The sequence below is a fragment of the Mesoplodon mirus genome (genome assembly GCF_964341445.2).
Source record: "Mesoplodon mirus genome assembly, chromosome: 14".
In the NCBI taxonomy this organism is placed as follows: Eukaryota; Metazoa; Chordata; class Mammalia; order Artiodactyla; family Ziphiidae; genus Mesoplodon; species Mesoplodon mirus.
In genome coordinates, this window is record NC_138990.1 from 84,182,626 (window position 1) to 84,201,012 (window position 18,387).

Sequence of the window (18,387 nt, forward strand, 5' to 3'; positions counted from 1 at the left end):
CTTCCGTTTATTCTGTATTTGCTTGTGGACATCTGTGGAGATGGGTGAGGAGAATCCGACAAGAGTGTATGGAGCGATTCAGAGGAGTAGCTCCTGAAGGGTTGGTGTGTGACTCTTCAGGGAGTCCCTCTGACCTCCTCTGGTGGCTGGACTGAGGGGCCCCAGCCTCAGTGTAGCTTCTAGGTCAAGGTCCTACCACACTAGTTCAAATCTAGTCTGCAGGAGGAGGAGAATTTGGACAACTGTCCATGAGTGCCTTCAGAATAAAATGTTAGTGGGCGTTATGGATTTGTGTCCATATTATGGAGTTGTGTCCCCCCTCAAATTCACATGTTGAAGTCCTAACCCCCAGTACCTCAGAATGAGACTATATTTGGAGAAAGGACCTTTAAAGAGGAGATTAAATTTAAATAAGATCATATGGGTGGGTTCTAATCCAATATGACTGGTGTCCTTATAAGAAGAGATTAGGACAGATGCGCAGAGGAAATACCACGTGAAGACATAGGCGGAAGGCGGCTATCCACAAGCCAAGGAGAGAGGCCTCAGAAGAAACCAACCCTGCTGACACCTCGATATCAGACTTCTAGCCTCCAGAACTGGGAGGAAATACATTTCTATTGTTTCAGCCACCCAGTCGGTGGTATTTGTTATGCACCCTAGCAAATGAATACACTGGGTCTGGCGCTCCTTATTCTTCTGGCAACTATGAACTGCTCGACCAACTCTAGGTGTTCTGTGGACATTTTTTTCTTTTCTTTTCTTTTCTTTTTTTTTTTTGCAGTTCTTAATGAGCACTCAAAGGACATTGTCCCTCTCCCCCATCAAGTTTTACCACAAACTTTGTACCTCACTTTTTTATTCCTTGTAATCTTTTCTTCTTAGTATACTGAGGAAACCTGGACTGGGAGTTAGGAGACTGAAGCACCAGCTCCAGGAACACGGTGATCAAGTGATGTGACCTTGGGGTGGCCATGCCGTCTCCTGAGGCCTTAGACTCCTGGCCCATGAAACTGAAGTTGCTCCCAGCTCTGACAGACACTACAGAGAGTCCACCGTTGACCTCACGCTGGCCATTCTGGTGAGTTCTACCTTTTCTCAGGTTGCTTATTTCTCCCATTTGTAAAGTGGCTAGAAAATTAATTCTTGCTAATATCTGTTGGGGAAGCCATCAGAAAAAAATGTCTTCACAGAGTTCACATGTGGTAGTGAGTGAACATGGAAGCATAGTTCCAATTCTAGGGATTAGACCTGAAATTAGAGAGCTGTAAGTTAAATTCCCAGGGCTACCTCTGACTTACTTTGTTCAATTAGGCAAGTTGATGAATTACCTTTGTTTCACCATAAGTAGTGGTTGAGGTAAAAGCAGATGTTCCTTGAAAATGGGGTGACTACGGAGATGTACAATAGTACAAAATTGGACTAATGGTCTACAAGTCCCGTGAACCTGGCACCTATTCTAGGGAAGCTTTTACCATTTTGGTAGCCTGGCTTGGCTTATGGTTTGGTTTTGAGTCCTGGTCCAAATGAAGTATGGATCTTCCTCCTTTTTCCCCCTCCACGTGCAGGAGCTCAATCCAACCTTGGAACGCTTTTTCAACTTACCTGTTTTTACAGGTACTGGACCCTGTGTGTGTCATTCTGGCACACACCTTGGGCCCATCCTAGGCATTACTCACCTGCAACTGGAGACCACTAGACATTTTCCTCATGAGTGCCCAGTGGCTTCATGTTTTCCTGTGTGCCTTCCTTTAATTCTCTTTAGCTCATACAGCTTCATAAATTAAATACTCCTATGTATTCAGAATCATGAGGGTACACAGTGGCACATACAAAAGGATTACACAACCCAGTCTGAGACTCCAAGGTGCTTGCAGTTTTCCCGGGAAGATAAGATACTTACATGAGAATAGTCAAGGTGTGAGAGCTATAGTCTTTCTTGGGCTAAATAGAGGCTCAGATGCTCAAATGGATGATCCAGTCAGTAAGTTCCAAGACTGGTGAGGATGGAGGGAAACTAGAGGTGGCTGCAATGTTCAGGAAAGACTTCAAAGAGAAGATGTGGGACTTGACCTGTTCTTGACACTTTTAAATGGGACAGGTGATACTAGGTTTATGTGGGCCTTTCAAGCCCTGGAGGATCAGGAAGAATTCCCTAGACCCTGATAGAAGTGAGACATTGGGTTGAGGGAGAGAGCTCTCAGAAGAGGTAAGAATTAGTAGAGAGATGGGGCAGAGATGGAAAGTGGACTTGAAAGAACAGCTTGTTTAATTTGGACCTTGTGAGATGGTTTCCAAACATCCCTCCCCTTTCTCCATCTCATGCCTTTTTCCGTTTCCAGACCCTGATGTCATGCTTCAGTGCAGCTGCAGTTATGTATCTTTTCCTTTCTGCTTGACCTCCCTCAGCTAAAGTACCACTTTCTTGGCACCCAAAATGGAATGCTGTGCCAGTGGAGCAGATGAGAGATCGATTTTGGACTGTCAGCCCTGATGGAAAGCTGAGGGCTACTGCATGCCTCAGGGGACTGCAGCACCCACTAGAAAATGGCGTGGGGAGGCTCTTCTGAGGGGGTGGAATTTGGGATGCATATAAAACCCTTCTCTAGAAAATGGACCCTGGAAGACCTTGTTCCTTCCTGAATCAGTCGGGACCATGGCCCTCCTAATATGGAGTCCCAGGTTCATTCCCCTCCAGTGGGACGAGGATGGTGTGGTCTTGGGAGTTTGTGTGACGGTTGACCTGGTGAGGTCTGAGGATCAAAGAGAGGGATGCTGGGTGGAGCAACACCCCCTGCAAGCTAATATAGGAAAGCAGAGGGCTTCCCTGGTGGTGCAGTGGTTGAGAGTCCGCCTGCCAATGCAGGGGACACGGGTTTGTGCCCCGGTCCGGGAGGATCCCACATGCCGCGGAGCGGCTGGGCCCGTGAGCCATGGCCACTGAGCCTGCGCGTCCGGAGCCTGTGTTCCGCAACGGGAGAGACCACAACAGTGAGAGGCCCGCGTACCGCAAAAAAAAAAAAAAGAAAAGAAAGCAGATATCTAACAGGAGAGAGCAGCTTTTCTTTTTCATCCTGACAGGAGAACCACTTCTTTGAAGGATACCAGGAGCCACAGTACAGTTGTAATTTAAAATATCATCAGGAAGAAATCTGGGTGGGACTTGGTCCTTCCTGGGTAGAGTAAGGGACACATAACCTAATAAGAGTTTCATTAAGATGATTAATGATTATCTCAGGGGACTTAGAAATGGCACCTTCCCAGAGCTCTGGAACACTCTTGTAAATTATTTCACCTATGCTCATGTCTTCCCAAGACAGGTGAGAGAAGGGAGGGCAGGCCCATAGAGGGAAGAGCACAAGTTGATGAAACACACAGTCTCCTTTCATTGTGCTGCTTCCACGTGTATTATTCTCGGGTGGTTAAGGGTTGCCGTGGCTGGTCACCACTTTAGTTGTTCTGATCTCATTCTGACAGTACACCAGGAAGAAATGACCTCAGCGACCCCGTCAACTCAGAAAGTCAATTTTGCTGTTTACTAACAAATCACTGAATAATTCAGGTCTGACAGGAGAATTTGGGTTGGATGTCTTTCCTGGCAGAGTTTTGACATAGAGAAAAACAAAAACAGTTCACTTATTTTGTGGCCTTGTGGAGGCAGGGTGGCATGGAGGTCAAGAACAGGGGCTTTTGATCCACTTGATTCACATCTGCATCCTTTGCTTAACAGCTGTATGCCCTAGGCCATACAGCTTCTTCAAGCCTAATTTTCTTCATCAAGAAAATAAGGATAACAATACAAATCTAATACTTGCTTTAAAAACTTGGTGAGGCAATAAATGCATGGCATACGCATGGTGGTCAATCAATAAATGATATGGCCAATAGTAACAGTTATTACTTATAGCTAAGATTTGGATAAAAATATATTTGGTAGATTTAATGAGATGGGCCATTTGGCAAAGAAATTCATTATAATACTTGTTATTAAAAGCAAACAACTAAATATCAAAAACACTGGGTAGAGATATGAGTAGGGTAGATGCCCTTGACCACCCCCTCCCCATGCTGGCCATACCTGGCAATAACCTCTGACCACTGGGCAGCTGACTGAGGCTGGCCACCTGGCTTTCCCCACCCCATGAACAATAAGAGCAAGGTGCCCTTTGTCTTGCTGGTAGCTAATACACAAGGTCCGAACTAGAGACTGTAATATAGGTACTCAAAGAATATTTACTGATTACCTGCCATATGCCAGACACTACTGTAGGAGCTGGGGATCCAGCAGTGAACAATCAATGTCCTTGACCCCATGGAACATACCTGGAAGTACCTACATGCAAACAATTAAATTAACAAGGTCATTTCTAGTGGTGATGAGGGCTAGGGGGACATCTCTTCCTCCAGACTCATGTGTTGGAGACTTTGTCATAGCAAAGACTCCTGACAATGTTGAAAGTGGCTTTTAAGGCCACTGGGGCTAATTCCATTGTGCCTACATATGCACATACGGGACTCCAGGGCAAAACTTCCGACTTCTGAGACACAAAGCCCCCCAGGTCCTCTGAAATACAGAGCACCACTGAGCTGGGAGCGCCTTGGTAAAGCCCTTTCCCCTCCTCTGAGGATCATGTTAACAGCACTTATATCCTAAAGGGCCCCTTTGCAATAAAATGTATATGTTTCCACCAAACTCAGTACTTCCCTGTCTCTCCCAGTTGCTCAGGTCTCTGTGCTATTTGAAGTCTGAAAAATGTGTGGAGTCCTTGGGATTACATGTTTCTTAGTCAAACAGAAACATGTTCCCTCTTTTTTTCCTCCAGGCAGAAAAATATCTCTGGAAACATACACCAACCAATGCCAAATGCCTGGGAGTCAGGAAGAGTGATGCCTGCCAAGACTTTAAAGTTGGGTTTTCATCCAAAGTGAAAATTAGGGAGCTGGCTCTCCTGAGATTTGGATCTGTGACACAGGAAGCTGAGCAGGCCCTGAGCTAGAGGTCAGGGGAGCTCAAGTTCTTTGCAAGTTATTAGTCACATGACATTGGGCAAATTTCTGAATATCTCTGGGGCTCCTGATCTGTGAAATAAGACAATTCAAGAGTTGCTATGGGGGTAAAATGAGGTAATGGCTAGCCTCCAGTGCCTCAGCTGTGAATCAAGCAGCCTAGCAGCAGAGAAGGGGTCAGCTAGAGGGGTGGGCTAGGGCTAGAGGGTTGGACAGGTGGGTGGTATTTGGGATGTCAGAATCTTAGAGGGCACCTTAGAGTGACCTTCAGAGTGAGCTAGTCTGTGCCAGTATCCACGGGGGGTGACAGAGGTGAGAGCACTGGGGGGTTCTGAACAGGGCTCTAGCTCTAGGGCCTAGTTCTAATGTGGGAGGAAAGCAGGGCATTAGCCAGCGGGTGAGGGTGAAGGTAGAATATGCAGGCTCCCAAGGTAGGGGGCGTGGCTAGTGCATGATAGGCAATGAGTCAGGGTCCAAGCGATATGTGTTGGGGTCCATTTTAGCCTCCCCAAGGGTATACTCAGAAACCCAAGGCAGAAGGTGGGTTGTTGGCCTGAGGGCTCCTGTTTGGACTTACAGGGGAGTTTGCAGATTGCAACTTGTGGCTATGATATTTAAGGCAGTGAGAACAATTTGTCAGCCCACCCTCCTACCTCCTTCATCCACTGCACAGGTGGGCTCCCAAATTGTTCTCACTGCCTTAAATTATTGGGCCACTAATATACTGCCAGGTCTGGTTAAATCAGCTCAGGACCTGGGGTTGTGCTTGCAGGCCCTTAGGAACGGTGGCCAAAGTGGGACCAATGCACATTGATAGGTATGATGTAGAGTACATGACACTAATATGATAATAATAGTTCACATTATTGAGTTCACTCAATGTGCTGAGCACCCTGTTCAGTGCCTTATATGCATCTTCTAATTTAATTGTATTTAATTTTAATCTTCCTCATAATCCTATGGGATATTCCCCATTTTACAGATGGAGAAATTGAGGCAGAGAAAAGTTAAATAACTTGCCCCAGGGTTATGGTGGTGGAGCTGGGATTTGAAACCAACTTTCTCTGACTCCAGAGCCTGTGTTATTCTTATGATTTTACTAAATAATAATAAGAAATAATAACAAAATCACCACAATAATAATAGCAGTGGTGGTTGTAGAGCTCTGCCATGTTCTGCGTAATCACTGATCCCATCTGGTCCTCACATGACCTGTGACATCGACGTGGTCTCTACTTTACAGATGAGAAGAATGGGACCCAGGGGGTTAACTTGCCAAAGGTCACACGGCGGTAAGAGGTACAGCCCAAACTAAAACCCACAGGCTGTCTCCTTAACCCCTGGAGACTGGACCATGATCTCCTCCTTCCTTGAGAAGCGTGTTCTTGACTTGACAAGCTTGTTTCCAGCAAACTAACAGCACTGGAAGGAAACTAAAGACCTGTGTGTCTAGTCCTGAGACAAGGGTCCTTTTCCTCACCCTTCCCTCAAGGACCACTGCCTTTGCAACCCTCGTTGCCCCCAACCCAATTAGGGCATTGAAAAACTTTTTGAAAACACACCTGCTCTCTCTCTCTCTCTCTCTCTCTCTCTCTCTCTCTCTCAGGCTGAAAGTTGGAATAAAAGCAGAAGAGCCTTCTGCTGAGAACAAGGAAACCCTTGTCTGTAAGGAGCATAAAATTCTCTGAGTGAGAACTAAGTAAGGATGTGAAGTGGCTTCCTTGAGGTGTTTGTGAAGAAAGCAGCCTGCAGCTGCTGTGCTTGCTTAGGCCAGGGTGACGACAAACCATCAGCGACATAACCAAGACCTGAGTTCATTTTTCTTCTTAAATATCAAGTTCCTTGATATATTATTGAAAAGGATTGACAAATATCTGACAGATATCACCTATCCATTTATTCATTTCTGTGCAAAATCTAGTTTGTATGTGCATGAGTCAATTTGTCTCTCACATTATTGCTTTAATGGTGAGTTTATTACTTTGTATCTGTTTCAAAGTTTGCCCGCCCAGCCCTCAGGCCACAGTCACAAGGCTGGACAAACTCACCTTCCAAATCCCCATCTAGTCAATAGAACCTACTCATGTAGCATCTGTAGATGGGCTGGGTTACACAGAGAAGGACATTCTGTCTTTTAAAAAAATTAATTAATTAATTAAATTTTGGCCACATTGGGTCTTTGTTGCTGTGCGCGGGCTTTTTCTAGTCGCAGCGAGCGGGGGCTACTCTTCGTTGTGGAGCACGGGCTCTAGGCACACGGGCTTCAGTAGTTGTGGCGCATGGGCTTAGTTGCTCCATGGCATGTGGGATCTTCCCGGACCAGGGCTCGAGCTGGTGTCTCCTGCATTGGCAGGCGGATTCTTAACCACTGCACTACCAGGGAAGTCCCCATTCCGTCTTTAAAAAGAATGTGGAACAACTTTAGATTGTAACCCAAAGTATAAAATAAATATCTATGAGGCCATCGTAACATAAATAATCAATTAAATAAATAAATGGGGGTAAAGAGATAAAACTCCTGTGCAGAATTCCAAGTAATTTATGTAGATACTCTGCCCTCAGGGACATAGCTAACAAACATAACTCTTTGTATTAGTTTCCTGTGTCTGTGGTAAAAAAATTACCATAAACTTGGTAACTTAAAACAACAGAAATCTCTTCTCTTCCAGTTGTGGAAGCCAGAAGTCCAAAATCGGGATCACTGGACCAAAATCGAAGTGTCTGTAGTCTGTGCTTCTTCTGGAGGCTCTAGGGGATAATCCATTCTTTGCGTCTTGCAGCTGCTGGTAAACTGCTGGTCGAGTTACTCCAGGCTCTGCTTCTATGGTCACATTGCTTTCTCCGCTTCCGTGTCAATCCCCCTCTGTCCCCCTCTTATAAGGACACTTATGATGGCAATTAGGATCTATTCATATAATCCAAGATCATTTCCCCATGTCAATATCTTTAATCACAATTGCAAAATCACTTTTGCAATATAAGGTAATAGTCACAAGTTCTGGGGATTAGGATGTGAATATATTGGGTTGGCCAAAAAGTTCGTTCGGGTTTTTGTATTATGGAAAAACCCGAACGAACTTTTTGGCCACCCAAATATTTGAGGCAATTATTCAGTCTACCACACTCCCTATTCCTTAAGTGTGAGCCATGTATAGGGACTTTCATCCAAAGAGTACAGTATGAAAAGAGGGGAAAAGTATAACTTTACATTGGAGAAAACTGACAAACACTACCTCGGCCAGGTGATCCAGTTCAACATCAACAGTGATAGTTGATAGTTTGTACCCTTGATAAGATGTGATGAGAATGGCACTTTATCTCTGTGATCTTCCTTCCCAAATTACATAACCCCAGTCTAATCAAGAGAAAAACATCAGACAAATTCTAATTGAGGCATATTCTATGAGATACCTGGCCTGTATTCTTCAAAACTGTCTAGATCTCCAAAAACCAGGAGAATCTGAGAAACGGTCACAGCTTGGAGCAGCCTAAGGAGACATGACTTATAAATGTAATGTGGTATCCTGGAGGGGGTCCTGGAGCAGAAAAATGACATTCAGTAAAAGCTAAGGACATTTAAATAAAATATGGACTTTAGTTAGTAATAAAATATCAATATTGGTTCTTTAATTGTAACAAATGAACCTTACTAATGTAAGATGTTAATTACAGGGAAAACTGGGCCGGGGGTGTAGGAGAGCTCTGAACTATCATTGCAATTTTTCTGTAAGCCTAAAACTATTCTAAGAAATAAGGTTTATCTAGGAAAAAAAGAATGTGGAAGCACAGTATCTGAAAACATGCACAGCCACTGCACAAAAGAGGAAATACACATATAACTAATAAATACATGAACGGAAGCTCGGCATCACCAGCATTGGGGGAAATGCAAAGCCACTCCACCATGGATTTGCACGTCCACTGGATGGGCAAAAATTAGGAAATCTGACAATACCCAGTATTGGAAGACAGTTATTTGGCATTCTCTTGTAAAGCTGAATATTTGCGTGTCACACCACCAATTCTGCTCCCAGACATACATCTGAGAGAAACTCTCGTACATGGTCACCGGGAGGTATAAAATTGTTCACAGGAGCACTAGGTGTAACAGCAAAAAACTGGAAACAACCTGGGCAACCATCATGGAGAAAACGGACAGATAAATTGTGCTGTGTTCACACAATGGGCTGTCACACAGCAGTGAAAACAGATGGACCAGCATCTATCCCCATGGATACTTATTAGTAAAATATGTCAGGTTAAAAAGCAAGTCCTAGAAGACTTTATATACAATATGATATCTTTTTCTAAAGGTGAAGAGTAAGCAAACTTAGACAATATATTATTTTGGCCTAAATAGCTACATGATAAAGTATATATATGTAAATAAAGGGATGATAGAACAAATTGAGGCTTGTGCTCACTCCTGGGAGCGGGGTAGGGGAGGAAGGGCATTGGGATGAGAAAGAGCACGTAGGTATACGCAAGTTATTGGTAATGCTTCAGATCTTGGGGTTGGATGGTGTACTCTGGGTGTTCATTATATAATGTAGTAAATAAAAGAGGGACATCCACGAACCAATGATAAAAGTTATAAACCAATGCTGGACACCACAGATAAACCCCCTCCAAAAAAAAAAAGAATAGAAGATAAATTCTTAAATTTTTTTAATATAATAAAACATAATAAAAGGGGTAAATACAAATTAAATTTTACAAAGTGATAAAAATGAAGCAGGGCATTACTGGTGGAAACACCAGTAAATCAGTAAATGGAGTAGAAAGCCCCTAAACCTACAAATGTATAATGTATTCACTTTTCACTGACGACAGACATGGGAAGTCAAAGCAGTGGGGATCAGCTGCACTGACGATGCTAGCGTGGCTATGGTCCCCTGTGCCGTGAGAGGGCAAGGTGCCCGTCCCGCCGGATTAATGTCAGCCATGAGGGCGGGCTCTGCACGTCAGGGCCGCCAGTGTTCCTGCTCTTTAGTGGCACAGATGCCCAGACCATAAACACTCACTCAGACACAAAGCTGTCTTCCCAGTGCAAGCTCTCAGTACCAGGCTCGCTGCGGAAGGATGCTAATATCCGCCCGTGTTATTCTCAGCACTTGCCCTCTTCTCGGATGACTAGGAGCCTTGAGCCCAGGTAACCACTCTCTCCCTTATGGGGTAGGTGACCATGTTGGTCTTTCTTAGCAGTTGGGACCCTCCAATCAATTAAACTGTTGTAATAGCTTTGAATGTTAAAGGAAAATGGTCAAGGTATTGATACCCCCTTTCCAGAAAGCTCCTTGAACTTTTGTCAAATTTGCCCGCTTAATCTCTCGTAACTTTTAAGTTCCTTTTATTAATGAATGTAGGGGATGGTCAGCCTAATTCTAACTGCTTATAAAACTGAGCCCAGGACTTTGCGAAGCAAAAAATAAAAGTAATCAGATGTACAAATAGATTAAAATCTTCGTCCTTTGTCTCTCCAGAGCCATGTGTACCTTCTTGCTTTACAGCTACATAATGGAAAGGGGTCATTTAAGTGATTCTTTCCCAAATGAAAGTCCGCTTAAAGATTTCTTGTTATTTCCATTGCTATAAACAGGGAAGATTTTAATAACTTTTAAGTGATCAAACTTCTGGTTAAAAGCAGATACATTAAAGTTTGAAATCCCTGGGCACCATCCTACTACAAGGTGAAAGAAGAAAAAAAATACTCACTATGATAGACGGTATTTTCCAAAGACAGCACCACTTTTTTCCACTTCACCTTGTAAGCTCCTATTATCATGTGAACTTGAGGGACTTCCCTGGTGGCGCAGTGGTTAAGAATCTGCCTGCCACTGCAGGGATTGAACACGGGTTTGATCCCTGGTCCCGGAAGATCCCACAAGCCACGGAGCAACTAAGCCCGTGTGCCACAACTACTGAAGCCCACGCGCCTAGAGCCCGAGCTCCGCAACAAGAGAAGCCCCGGCGTGCCACAACTAGAGAAAGCCCACGCGCAGCAATGAAGACCCAACACAGCCAAAAATAAATAAATTAATTAATTAAAAAAAATAATGTGAACTTGACACTTCTCCATTGAAAAGTGGGGTCTCTGCTCCATCCCCTTGAGTCTGGGTTTGCCTGTGACTAGGGTGAAAGTGAGACTATGCGATGAGCAAGACTAAGTCATAAAAGCGGACATAGCTTTGGCTGGCTTTCTTCGGGACACTTACCCTGGGAACCCAGCCACCGTGTTGTAAGGAAGCTAAGCTGCCACAAGAAGAGGCCATGGTCATAAGGTGTTCTGGTCACAGTCCCAGCTAAAGATCCAGCTGGCAACAACAGCCTGACATGTGAGTGAACAAGCCTTCAGATTATGCCAGCCTCCAGCCTTTGAACCATCCCAGCTGACACTGAGTGGAGCAGAGAATTGTCTCTGCTGAACTCTGCCCAAATTGCAGACTTGCGAGCAAAATAAAAGTTTTCAAAAAAATTTTTTTTATTGAAGTGTAGTTGATTTACAGTGTTGTGTTAATTTCTGGTGTACAACAAAGTGATTCAGATATATGTGTATATATATATTTTACATTCTTTTCCTTTATGGTTTATTATAGCATACTGATTATAGTTCCCTGTGCTATAGAGTAGGACCTTGTTGTTTATCTATTTTAAAATAAATATTGTTTTAAGCCACTGAGTTTTAGGGTGGTTAGTTATGCATCAACAGATAATCAGAACATGTATCCTTACACAACCATGCTAACATTTTGGACCATTTCCTAGCAGTTTTCCAGGAAAACTTTTCAAGAGGATGGCTGATATTTTGATAAGCAAGGAGCTAGGGCAGGTGTCCTCCTTACACTAAGTTACTTCCCGCTCCTCCCTAAAATAAACAAAAATCAATCAGCCAACTAATAAACAACCAAAACACATCACCTGCTTGACAGTTGGTGCCATCTTGCCACCCCACCTGTTGTCCCTCCTCATAGCTGAGATTCCCTTCCTTTACTGATGACTTCAGCAGCATTTTCCTCTCCATCTCCACCTTTGTCATCATTGGTGACTTTAACATCTACTTGCATGATCCAACCAACACCCTGGCTTCTTTGTTCCTTGACCTCATCTCCAGAGATTTCTTCCTGCAACCCATCTCAGCCTTCCACTCTCTTGTTTACACCCTAGATCACACTGTCACTGGTAATTTCTCGCGTCTCTAAAGTTTGGTTTCGAGGATCCCCTCCTCTGAGAATGCTTTACACTTCTGGCTCCCTTACTTTGGTACCCACCCTGATCTCTTTGGGACTGCACATCCATTGACCCTATGCCTCTGTCATTACTCCTATCTCTCCCTTTGGCCGCACTTACTTTCTTATCTAGTCCAGAACCCATAGTTTATCATAATCACTCCCTCTTTCCCCTGTTACATTTTCTTGGAACAATCACAGCTATAGTTGAACCCAATCATTCACGTTGTGGCAGCTGAATGTAGCTGGGAAAAATCACACAACAGGGCTATTTTCTCCCATTTAAATGGCATGACCCCCTGTCTTAAATGGGCATTCACCACAGCCTAGATGTTTCCCTAGTAAGTTTGCTTTTCAACTCACTAAAGTTGTTATTTCAGACTACCTTTCCTTAAAGCTACTATATGTCTTCCTCTGCCCCCCTCAGCTGATAAACCTTACCTCATAATTCAAAGAGCATTGAAGGATTTGTGCAGACATACCTACATATTCCCGCCATCCGGCCTACAAGCCTCTCCACACCTGTACCCACATTTTCCATCTTCCCTCTTAATAGAGAGGGAAATCTGTCCATTTTTGCCCAGATCCCTTCCCTTCTCAACAACTTCATTCCTGTGGTTAACTCATCTTCCTTCATGCATCCATCTTCTCTCTCCTGGATCCATTTCCTTACATACAAACATGCTGTAATAGCTCCGATCTTAAAACAGAATAAATTCATTTTTGACCCTTCCTCCTCCTGCCATCCCGATTCTTTGCTCCCTCTCACTGAAAACCTTCTGGAGAGTTGTCTTCGCCCTGTGCTGTCACTTAGTCACCTTGCATTTGCTCCTGAGCCTGCTCCTCTGTGGATTCTGCCTCTACTGCTCCACTGAAGTAGCTCTGCCCAGGTCACTGGTGACTTCCATGCTGCCAATGCAATGGCCACTTCCCTGTCCTTCTCTAACTGGACTGCTTATCATCATCCAACAGGTTTATTCTCCCTACTCCTGCTACAAACAGTCGCCCCTTTTAGCTTCCTCAGATCTGCCCTTTTCTGGTTTGCTTTCAGCCGTCCTGGCAACCCCTTCCCAGGCCCCTTGGTCTCATCCGCATATTTACCCAGTGTCACCAATAGGCTGATGACTCCCTAATTTATATCTTCAGCTTTGACCTCATCACTGAACTCCAGATTCAAAGATACAAACACATACAAGATGTCTTCACCAAGATACCTATAAGCCATTGCAAACGTTAACTTTCCCAAACAGAACTAAGGACTTCTCCCCAAACTGATTCTCCTGCAGTGTTTCCTACTTTGGTAAATAGTATCACCATCCCACGGAGTTGCTCAGGTCGAAAATCTAGGTGTCATTCTGGATTCATCCCTTTCCCCTCATCCCTCTGTCTCTAAACAATCAGTAAACCCTGTCAGCGTTAACTTCATGGCACATTTCAGATATGGCGCCGAGCTCTACCTCTACTGTATCATCCTTGTCTAGCCATCATCTCTTATCTGGACATCTGCTATGGATTTCTAGCAGGATCTTCCAATTTCACTCTTATTTTCCTTTAATCTTTTTTACAATCATCAGAGTGTTTTATAAAAAAGGTAAATCATCACGTCATTCCACTGCCTGAAATCCTTTAATGCTTTCCCATTGACTTAGAAAAAAGATACAAAGTCCAGTAGGGGCTGTAAGGCCTGATACCAGCTGGTCCCTGCCTATGAAGCCACTCCCATCCTGTACTAACGCCCCTACCCATGCTGCTGCTACTTCCATCTTTTCTTCTCTTAGTTTCTTGAATATTTCATTCCATTGTCATCATGTCAGGGTCTCATCACATTGCTGATGTCTTCCTGTTTACTTATTTTCACCTTTCTCAAACAGTAATTATCACATTTATTGCTTTATTTACTTGTTTTTGGTTTATTTCTCTCCTCTGAATATAGATGCTCCAAGTGGGTAGGGATCTTTACGTTTTGCTCACTTCTGTATTCCCAACGTCCAGGACTATGACCAGAACATGGAGGGCTCTCAACAAATATTCATTAAGATTCATTTGAGGGCTTCCCTGGTGGCGCAGTGGTTGAGAGTCCGCCTGCTGATGCAGGGGACACGAGTTCGTGCCCCATTCTGGGAAGATCCCATGTGCCGTGGAGCGGCTGGGCCCGTGAGCCATGGCCGCTGAGCCTTCGCGTCCGGAGCCTGTGCTTTGCAACGGGAGATGCCACAGCAGTGAGAGGCCCGCGCCCTGCAAAAAAAAAAAAAAAAAAAAAATATTGATTTGAATGAGTGAATAAACGAATGTGCACTGGGGTCTCAAATATAGCTAATAATAATATCAACTCAAATCTATCAATCCCTTTTGTATGCCAGGCTCTGTGCATTCTATCTTGCTGTCACATTTAATCCTCACTACAACCCTATGAGGTGGGAACTGCTATCATATGCATTTGACAGGTGAGGAGATTGACTTAGAGAATTTATGTGATGTGACCAAGCTTTGTAGCTGTTAAGTGGTAGGTCCTGGGTTCAAACTCAGACCCTTCTGACTCCAGAGCTCACAGGTACTGCCTCTCAGCAGCAACCCTGAGGTTCACACTCTGATCGTGGCTGGTACGGGAAGCACATTGGAGCCATTTTCAGAAAATCCACTTCAAAGAGTAGCCAGGGGAACTTCTGGGGGAGCTTAACAACAATGACGGGTATGAAAAAGAACACAAATAAACAAAAACAGACCCTCCACTGCAACAACAATTTTAATTTCCCTTTCTGGTGTTCTCTGCTGCTGGTCTGGCTGGGAATGGGAGCAGGGTCGCAGAGGCAGGAGAGGTGGAAGCCTTGGGGAGTTGGTGAGGGCTGTGGGTGGGTGTGGCAGGCACTCTCTGGCCCCGCCCATTACATTGATCTCTAAGTTCTAGAGCCTGCATTTCTGAAGCGTTTCTAGGATTTGGCTGCTCTCTGTACTCCATCCACAGCAGTAGTTTAGAAGCTTATCACATCTCATTCTGAACAACTGGCAGGCTCCTGTTCCTGCTGCCTTCCAGAATTCAGCATCACACCCAGCCAGGGCTTTCTTCTGAAGCTCTCCCGAAAAGCTCTGCTGGTGTCCTCTGGTCCTGGTGACCCACCATCCCTAAGCAGCCCCAGCTCCCTTCTCAAGCCTCCACTCCTGCCCCCTCCTTGGCAGCCCTCTCCCCTGCTACATCACAGCCGTCTTATTCTCTTTGCAGCCACCATATCTTTATTAATGCTCTATCCTCCTCACAAAATGCCTTCTTTCAACTGAGAAGGAATTCTCCAAGACCAGCTCAAGCATATCTTCCCCTTTGAGAGATGGTCATGTCCCCGCTCAGAGTCCTGGAGGCCTCCTACAGAGCAGCCCTTCAGCATTGTAGGGCACTGGCTTAATTTGGCTGCCTCTTCCCTAGTCTCTGGGCTCCCTTGGGATGCTGACTCATCATTGTATTCTTTTTTTTTTAATTTAATTTTTATTTTATATTGGAGTAGAGTTGATTTACAATGTTGTGTTAGTTTCATGTGTACAGCAAAGTAATTCAGTTATACATGTACGTATATCCATTCCTTTTCAGATTCTTTTCCCATACACGTTATTATAGAATACTGAGTAGAGTTCCCTGTCCTATACAGTAGGTCCTTGTTGATTATCTGTTTTATATATGGTAGTGTGTTTATGTTAATCCCAATCTCCTAATTTATCCTCCTTCATCATGTATTCTTTTTTTTTTTTTTTTTTTTTTTTTTTTGCGGTATGCGGGCCTCTCACTGTTGTGGCCTCTCCTGTTGTGGAGCACAGGCTCCAGACGTGCAGGTTCAGCGGCCATGGCTCACAGGCCCAGCCGCTCCGCGGCATGTGGGATCTTCCCGGACCAGGGCACGAACCCGTGTCCCCTGCCTCAGCAGGCAGACTCTCAACCACTGCGCCACCAGGGAAGCCCCATCATTTATTCTTAAAGTCTATAGTTTGTGGTAGTGTTGGTGCTTAGTAAGTATATGCTGAATGATTGATTGAAGGAAAGAAAGCATGTGGTTTGTTTTCTTCAACTGCCTGCCAAGGAGAAGGAACATCTCTGGTGCCGGGGAGGAAGATGCACATCTATACCGTCTCTGAGTGAGGCAGACACCAGGCTCCTATTTGCAACCTCTCAGGTAAAGGAAAGCAAGCCAGTGTGTGGCAGTCAGGGTGAGACACTGTGTTTTCTCTGTCAACAGTTGGCATGAGATACAGGAGAGCTCTGGTGATGAGGGTTCCTCAGCCTGGGAAACCTCAGGAACTCACCTGTACACAGGTGAGGTCATTTGAGTATACACCTGTGAAAATGAATGGTAGGGGTTAACCACAGCTGGTTTTTCCACCTCTTCTTGCCCTGCTCCACCCCAGCATGGTGCTCGTGTCCTGTTCCCAAAACACCTGCCTGAGGGTAGGTGATGGTGTTTGCTTAGAGGAAGCTCCAGAAACTAGGCCTGACTTTGGCAAACAAGCCTCTAGCAGGGGTTCTCAAACTTGACGGTGCTGGGCAATCACCTGGGAGCTTTTGAAGGACACCAATGCCTGGGCCCATCCCCAGAGGTTTTCGTTTAATTGGTCTGGGTGTGGCCCAAGACTGGTATTTTTAAAAAGCTCCTCAGGTGATTCTAATGTGCAACCTGTCTGAGAAACCTGTTCTAACTGGATTAGACAGAACATTCCTTTCTTGCTCAGTTGGGAGGAAGGCCTCGTCTGGAAGTGGGCTGAGGTCTGGCTGCTCGGAGGCTCCGGTTTGACCGCCGAATGCCTGGAGGCCCCAGTAGGACTTTTACTGCAAGACAGGGGTCGGCACACTTTAACTGCAAAGGGTCAGATAGTAAATATGTTAGGTTTCACGGGCCATTTGGTCTGTGTCATAGCTACTTTAACTCTGCTGTTGTAGTGTGAAAGCAGCCACAGACAATATGTAAATGAACGAGCACAGCTGTGTTCCAAAAAACTTCATTTATGGACACTGAAATGTGAATTTCATACGGTTTTCTCGTTTAAAATTTTTTCAGCCATTTAAAAATGTAAAGTCCATTCTTAACTTGTGTACCAGATACAGAAAGGTGGTCTGCTCCAAGAGATGAGCGGCAGCCACTCTTCACAGCTTGATAAATGGCAAAGGCCTCCCCCCCCCCCCGGGCCTTCCTATCTTTCCATTGACAATGGTTGGCAATCAGCTCTCACCACGAGGAGTGTCAGTTAAGATGGGAATGCTGCTTTAGTTACTGCCTCACTACATCTAGAACAAAAGATAAAGTCAGCCTTAGGTTTTTAGCTCTTTGAGTCACGACTTTTCTCCAAGGAGCTGAGTGCTCTGTGGCAAGAACTGTGAACAGACACCATGCCTTATGGCATCCTCAGAATGAGGAAGGAGGAAGCAGCAAGAGAGAAACTTTAAATACTCTATGAGAGAGTAACTAGAGTTTCGTTGTCTCATTTAGTGAGTCCTACTTCCCTAACCAGATTTAGAGTTTGGAGCAGACACTATTGGATGCTGCCCACATCCTACTTTCTGCTGTTCACCTTCCATGTCCTCAGAGGGGCCCCATGTCCAGCTCCACATGGTAAACCATGAATAGTCTAAGTCAAGAAATAGATACAGAAAAAATGGTTCCTCTTCTCCTGCAGGTCATTATCCCGTGTGCCTGTTGATGCCTGGAACTGTGGGATCACGAGGAGAGTTAGTCTGGCCAGGACACACTGAGGATGGTAGAGCAGAAAGGGGGCAGTGACTTGGAGCCTTGACGCCATTGTTGAGCCATTGGATGAACCAACTCTGGAGCTGCCCTCCTCTGGACTCCTTGTTATGTGCACTAAATTTCCCTATTGTTTAAAGTCATTTTAAATTGGGGTTTCTGTTTCTTATCGCTGAAAACATTAAAACTCATAGAGAGGTCTGGAAAGAAACATCCTCCACAGCATCCAATACTGGGCACATAATAGGTTCCTAGTTGATTGACTAAGGGAACAATTTAAAATACATGCATCCAATTATTATCTAGCAAAGAGACCTTTTTTTTTTTTTTTTTTTTTTTGCGGTACCCGGGCCTCTCACTGTTGTGGCCTCTCCTGTTGTGGAGCATAGGCTCTGGACGCGCAGGCTCAGTGGCCATGGCTCACGGGCCCAGCCGCT

General features: G+C 44.7%; 1 long non-coding RNA gene across 1 annotated transcript; it reads left to right on the top strand.

Moving 5' to 3' along the window:
• Nucleotides 1-663: 663 nt before the first annotated feature.
• On the top strand, nt 664-17,922 carry LOC309815253. Its single transcript, XR_014295825.1, has 3 exons — nt 664-1,081; nt 16,295-16,387; nt 17,883-17,922. It is a non-coding gene; the product is annotated as an uncharacterized lncRNA (long non-coding RNA).
• Nucleotides 17,923-18,387: the final 465 nt, after the last annotated feature.